Raw genomic sequence first — 7,196 nt, forward strand, 5'->3', positions numbered from 1 at the left:
CCTATTATTGTTGTAAGAATTCCCATAAGAATTACCATAACCGTTACCATTATTATAAGGATATGGCCTATAGTTATTACTAGAATTGTTCCGATAAGCATTGTTGTTGAAATTATTATTTTTAATGTAGTTTACATCAACATGTTCTTCTTGGGCAACCAATGAAGCTAACGGAACATTATTAGGATCAACATTAGTCCTATCATTCACAAGCATAGACATAATAGCATCAATCTTATCACTCAAGGAGGAGGTTTCTTCGACAGAATTTACCTTCTTACCTTGTGGAGCTCTCTCCGTGTGCCATTCAGAGTAATTAATCATCATATTATCAAGAAGCTTTGTTGCTTCACCAAGAGTGATGGACATAAAGGTACCTCCAGCAGCTGAATCCAATAGGTTCCGCGAAGAGAAGTTCAGTCCTGCATAAAAGGTTTGGATGATCATCCAAATAGTCAGTCCATGGGTTGGGCAATTTTTAACCAAAGATTTCATTCTTTCCCAAGCTTGTGCAACATGCTCATTATCCAATTGTTTAAAACTCATTATGCTACTTCTCAAAGATATAATTTTAGCAGGGGGGTAATATCTACCAATAAAAGCATCCTTGCATTTAGTCCATGAATCAATACTATTCTTATGCAGAGATAGCAACCAATCTTTAGCTCTTCCTCTTAATGAGAAAGGAAACAATTTTAATTTTATAATGTCACCATCTACATCTTTATACTTTTGCATTTCACACAATTCAACAAAATTATTGAGATGGGCAACAAGCATCATCGGAACTAACACTGGAAAATTGCTCTCGCATAACAAGATTCGAGTAAAGCGGGTTTAATTTCAAAAAATTCTCGTCGTAGTAGCAGGTGGAGCAATAGGTGTGCATAAGAAATCATTATTGTTTGTGGTTGTGAAGTCACACAACTTAGTATTTTCAGGAGTGGCCATTTTAACAGTAGTAAATAAAGCAAACTAGATAAAGTAAATGCAAGTAACTAATTTTTTTTGTGTTTTTGATATAGAGTGCAAGACAGTAAATAAAGTAAAGCTAGCAACTACTTTTTTTGTGTTTTGATATAATGCAGCAAACAAAGTAGTAAATAAAATAAAGCAAGACAAAAACAAAGTAAAGAGATCGGATTGTGGAGACTCCCCTTGCAGCGTGTCTTGATCTCCCCGGCAACGACGCCAGAAAATATGCTTGATGGCGTGTAACTCACACGTTCGTTGGGAACCCCAAGAGGAAGGTATGATGCGCACAGCAGCAAGTTTTCCCTCAGAAAGAAACCAAGGTTTATCGAACCAGGAGGAGCCAAGAAGCACGTTGAAGGTTGATGGCGGCGGGATGTAGTGCGGCGCAACACCGGGGATTCCGGCGCCAACGTGGAACCCGCACAACACAACCAAAGTACTTTGCCCCAACGAAACAGTGAGGTTGTCAATCTCACCGGCTTGCTGTAACAAAGGATTAGATGTATATTGTGGATGATGATTGTTTGCAGAAAATAGTAGAACAAGTATTGCAGTAGATTGTATTCAATGTAAAAGAATGGACCGGGGTCCACAGTTCACTAGAGGTGTCTCTCCCATAAGATAAATAGCATGTTGGGTGAACAAATTACAGTCGAGCAATTGACAAATAGAGAGGGCATAACAATGCACATACATGATATGATGAATATTGTGAGATTTAATTGGGCATTACGACAAAGTACATAGACCGCTATCCAGCATGCATCTATGCCTAAAAAGTCCACCTTCGAGTTATCATCCGAACCCCTTCCAGTATTAAGTTGCAAAACAACGGACAATTGCATTAAGTATGGTGCGTAATGTAATCAATAACTACATCCTCGGACATAGCATCAATGTTTTATCCCTAGTGGCAGCAAGCACATCCACAACCTTAGAACTTTCCGTCACTCGTCCCGCATTTAATGGAGGCATGAACCCACTATCGAGCATAAATACTCCCTCTTGGAGTTAAGAGCAAAAACTTGGCCGAGCCTCTACTAATAACGGAGAGCATGCAAGATCATAAACAACACATAGGTAATAGATTGATAATCAACATAACATAGTATTCTCTATCCATCGGATCCCGACAAACACAACATATAGAATTACGGATAGATGATCTTGATCATGTTAGGCAGCTCACAAGATCCGACAATGAAGCACATGAGGAGAAGACAACCATCTAGCTACTGCTATGGACCCATAGTCCAGGGGTGAACTACTCACTCATCACTCCGGAGGCGACCATGGCGGTGAAGAGTCCTCCGGGAGATGACTCCCCTCTCCGGCGAGGTGCCGGAGGCGATCTCCTGAATCCCCGAGATGGGATTGGCAGCGGCGGCGTCTCGGTAAGGTTTTCCGTATCGTGGCTCTCGGTATCGGGGGTTTCGCGACGAAGGCTTTAAGTAGGCGGAAGGGCAACGCGGGGGCCACACGAGGGCCCCACACACCAGGGCCGCGCGGCCAAGGGCCAGGCCGCGCGCCCTGTTGTGTCGGCGCCTCGTGGCCCCACTTCCTTTCCCCCTCGGTCTTCTGGAAGCTTCGTGCAAAAATAGGACCCTGGGCGTTGATTTCGTCAAATTCCGAGAATATTTCCTTACTAGGATTTCTGAAACCAAAAACAGCAGAACAAGAATCGGCTCTTCGGCATCTCGTTAATAGGTTAGTGCCGGAAAATGCATAAATACGACATATAATGTGTATAAAACATGTAAATATCATCAATAATATGGCATGGAACATAAGAAATTATCGATACGTCGGAGACGTATCAAGCAGCATCAAGAGTTTTACTAGCATAATGAATAACATTCAATTTCTTATCTACCCGCTGTCCAAGAACAGCGCCTACAGCAAAATCACTAGCATCACACGTAATTTCAAATGGTAAGTTCCAATCAGGAGGTTCAACTATAGGGGCAGTTGTTAAGGCTTTCTTTAGAGTTTCAAAAGCTTCATTACAATCATCATCAAAAACAAAAGGTACATCTTTTTGAAGAAGATTAGTAAGAGGCTTTGAAATCTTAGAGAAGTCTTTAATAAATCTCCTATAAAACCCAGCATGACCAAGAACACTACGAATACCTTTAACATCCCTTGGATAGGGCATCTTCTCAATGGCTTCAACTTTAGCTCTATCAACTTCAATACCTCTCTCGGAAATTTTATGTCCCAATACAATTCCTTCATTAACCATAAAGTGGCATTTCTCCCAATTAATAACAAGGTTAGTTTCTTCACATCTCTCGCAAAACTTTATCAAGGTTTCGCAAGCAACTATCAAAAGAATTCCCATAGACAGAAAAATCATCCATGAATACCTCTACAATACTCTCACAAAAGCCATGAAAAATAGCAGACATGCATCTTTGAAAAGTAGCAGGAGCATTACATAAACCAAAAGGCATACGCCTATAAGCATAAGTTCCATAGGGACAAGTGAAAGTGGTTTTCTCTTGATCTTTAGTTTTAACAACAATTTGTGAGAACCCGGAATAACCATCAAGAAAGCAAAAATGAGTATTTTTAGATAACCTTTCTAACATTTGATCAATAAAAGGCAAAGGGTAATGATCTTTCTTAGTAACCTTATTAACTTTTCGATAATCAATGCACATTCTATAACCTACAACTACTCTTTGAGGTATGATCTCATCATTATCATTAGGCACAACGAGTCATTCCTCCTTTCTTAGGAACACAATGCACAAGACTAACCCATCTACTATCGGCAATAGGATATATAATACCAGCTTCAAGGAGTCTTAATACCTCATTTCTTACCACATCCTTCATCTTAGGAATTAGACGACGCCGAGGTTCAACAACGAGCTTCGCATCATCTTCCATATTAATGGCGTGTTGGCAAATAGAGGGAGAAATCCCCTTCAAGTCATCAAGAGTGTAGCCAATAGCACCTCGGTGTTTCTTCGATATTTCCAATAACCTTTCTTCTTCAAACTCCGAAAGCTTAGAACTAATAATAACAGGATATATTTTCTTATCATCAATATGAGCATATTTAAGATTATCAGGCAATGGTTTTAAATCAAAGACAGGATCTTCCTTTGGTGGTGGTGTTGTACCCAGATCTTCCACCGGTAAATCATGCTTAAGAATAGGTTGGCGAAGGAAAATTTCGTCAAGCTCGTCTCTTTCTTCCCTAAAAACTTCACTCTCACTATTCTCCAAATGTTGCTGCAAAGGATTACTAGGAGCAAGAGCAATAGATGCACACTCGTTCAACTTTAAAATCACTATTAGGCGAATCAATTTTATAAGGAGTTTTGGTAAATTTAGAGAAGTTAAACTCATAAGATTCACCAGCAAATTTAGTCAAAATTTTCTCTTTCTTGCAATCTATAATAGCTCCACAAGTATTTAGAAAAGGTCTACCAAAACTGATAGGACAATATTTACTAGCAGCAGAACCAAGTACCAAAAAGTCAACAGGATATTTAATCTTACCACATAGAACTTCCACATCTCGAATAATACCAATTGGAGAGATAGTTTCTCTATTAGCCAGCCGAATAACCACATCAATATCTTCAAGTTCACAAGAACCAATTTCGTGCATAATCTCCGTGTAAAGCTCATAAGGAATAGCACTAACACTTGCACCAATATCACATAAACCATAATAACAATGATCACCAATTCTAACGGATAGCATAGGAACACTAGCTTTCCTAGACTTATTAGGATGCGAAACAATATTAGAAGCATCTTCACAGAAAATAATATGACCATCTTCTACATTTTCAGTCACCAGATCTTTAACAATTGCAACATCAGGTTCAACTTTTATTTGTTCTTCAGGTTCTATAGGTTTCTTTTCACTTTTATGAACCGCACTATTTATAACAGAGTACTCCTTCATTTTAGCAGGGAAAGGAGTTTTTTCAATATAAGCTTCAGGAATAACATGATCAACAGCTTCAACTACAACACAATTATTTATAGATGAATCAATTTTATCTTTATACGGTTCATGATACTTATCAAAGTTCTTCTTAGGCAATTCATAATGAGAAGCAAAAGCTTTATAAAGATTTGCAGCAACTTGAGAATCAAGACCATAAGTATCACTCATATTTCGAAATTTATCAGTATCCATAAAAGCTTCAATGCATTTATAATCATAATTTATACCTGATTCTCTATCCTTGTCGTTCTCCCATCCTTCAGTATTTTCTTGGATCCGATTAAGAAGGTCCCTTTTAAACTCTTCCTTGTTGCGTGTAAATGATCCAGAACAAGAAGTATCCAGCAAGGTCTTGTCTTGAAAAGAAAGTCTTGCATAGAAATTATCAATTATAATATTACCAGGAAGCTCATGAATGGGGCATTTGAGCATTAAAGACTTCAACCTCCCCCACGCTTGGGCAATACTCTCTCCTTCATGAGGCCAAAAATTATATATGCGATTCCGATCTTTGTGAATCTCACTTGGAGGATAGAACTTAGAATAAAACCGGGACACAGAGGCTTTCATCAAAGGTCAATTTGACAGTCCGCCAGAACTCGACTTTGAATAGGTAACAGTACAGGTAATAAAAAGTTCGCGATTTACTTTCCGAACAATGTTTTTGCTGTTTTTGGAAAATATGAAAAATTACGAGATCGAAACGGAGTGGAGGAGGCGCACGAGGGCGTGCCCCCACAGGTTGGCGCGGGCCCCAGCCTGGCCGCGCCGCCCTGTGAGCTGGCCCCCTCGTCGCCCCTCTCCGACTCTGGTTCGACCTGGTACTTTCCGTTTGTTGCGAAAATTCCTGCTATATAATCCCCCGGACCCCTGGAGATTCGTATATCGTTTTCTCGACGTGTTTTGTTTTGAGCTGTTTCTGCCAGGATCTGTCTTTGATCTAGAGCACCATGCCCTCCGACAACAAGGGCAAAGGGCCTTCGAAGGAAGAAGTGAAAAGGGTGTCGTCAAAACAGGAGCGACAAGCTGTTGGGAGTAAGCAAATCTTGGTGGGATCCGTTGACACTCGATGTTCTTTCTCTCATAACTTGCAGGGACCCTTACCACCTGCTCTTGGCCTCGACTCTTTCCCTGTGCTGGAAGAAGCTCTACGGACTACTGATGAGTTTTGTGGTCAATACCGGGCTCTAAGAAGAGAAGTGGAGATACTCAGGGAGGAGAACTACCGACTCCGTAGAATGCTGGAATATTACTCGATGCCCATCACAAGGTCGCCACCGCCAACTTCAGATAACAATGAATCTCTTCGAGTCTTAGTGCGGAATTGCCAAGCCGAGAAGCTGAAGCCGAAGGAGATCCGTAAGAAGCGCGGGAGGAATTCATCACCACCATCGCCAAAGGAGTAATTCATCATCGGTATTGGCATCCCCTTGGTTTGTTCCAAGCTTGGGGAGTGTCGCGGTATCACATCATCACTACCTTTTTACTTTTTACTATCAAGTAGTGTCATATCATGAGTAGGGAAGTTATCATATAAGATGGGTTGCGAGTGTGGAAGTATCTCTCCTTTAGTTTGTCTATGTATCCCTTGGTGTGAGTTATCGTTATGAAATATTAATGAGAAGTCTTATCATTTACATATTGCACACCATATTTTAGTTTGCAATTTCTATTATATGATTGATCTTGATTTTAGTATTGGTACCACGTTGGGAGCATTGAGTAAATCTATTTGGTTTTGGCAAACTTAGCATTGGTCAATAGCAACAACACCTTGAGGTTTAAGTAAAAAAGAGAAATACATATAGTTGTTTCATTGTCTTTCTTTCTTGTTAGCTCATAGCTTATTATTCTGAAGCTAAAATTGTTTGTGCTTGCGAGAAAGATGCATGATTGTTTCTATCACATGTATATTCGTTTGTTTCCCTCAACTCTTATGCTTGCTAATTAACCTTGCTAGCCAAAGACCTGTACTGAGAGGGAATGCTTCTCGTGCATCCAAACCTGAACCCAAACCTACGCCATTTGTGTCCACCATATCTACCTACTGCATGGTATTTCCTGCCATTCCAAGTAAATACTTCATGTGCTACCTTTAAACAATTCAAAATTTATTACTTCTTATTTGTGTCAATGTTTTATAGCTCATGAGGAAGTATGTGGTGTTTTATCTTTTTGTCTTGTTAGGCAGCTTCCACTAATGGACTAGTGGCTTCATCCACTTATCCTATAATTTTGCAATAAGAGC

Source organism: Lolium rigidum, chromosome 7, assembly GCF_022539505.1.
Source record: "Lolium rigidum isolate FL_2022 chromosome 7, APGP_CSIRO_Lrig_0.1, whole genome shotgun sequence".
Lineage (NCBI taxonomy): Eukaryota > Viridiplantae > Streptophyta > Magnoliopsida > Poales > Poaceae > Lolium > Lolium rigidum.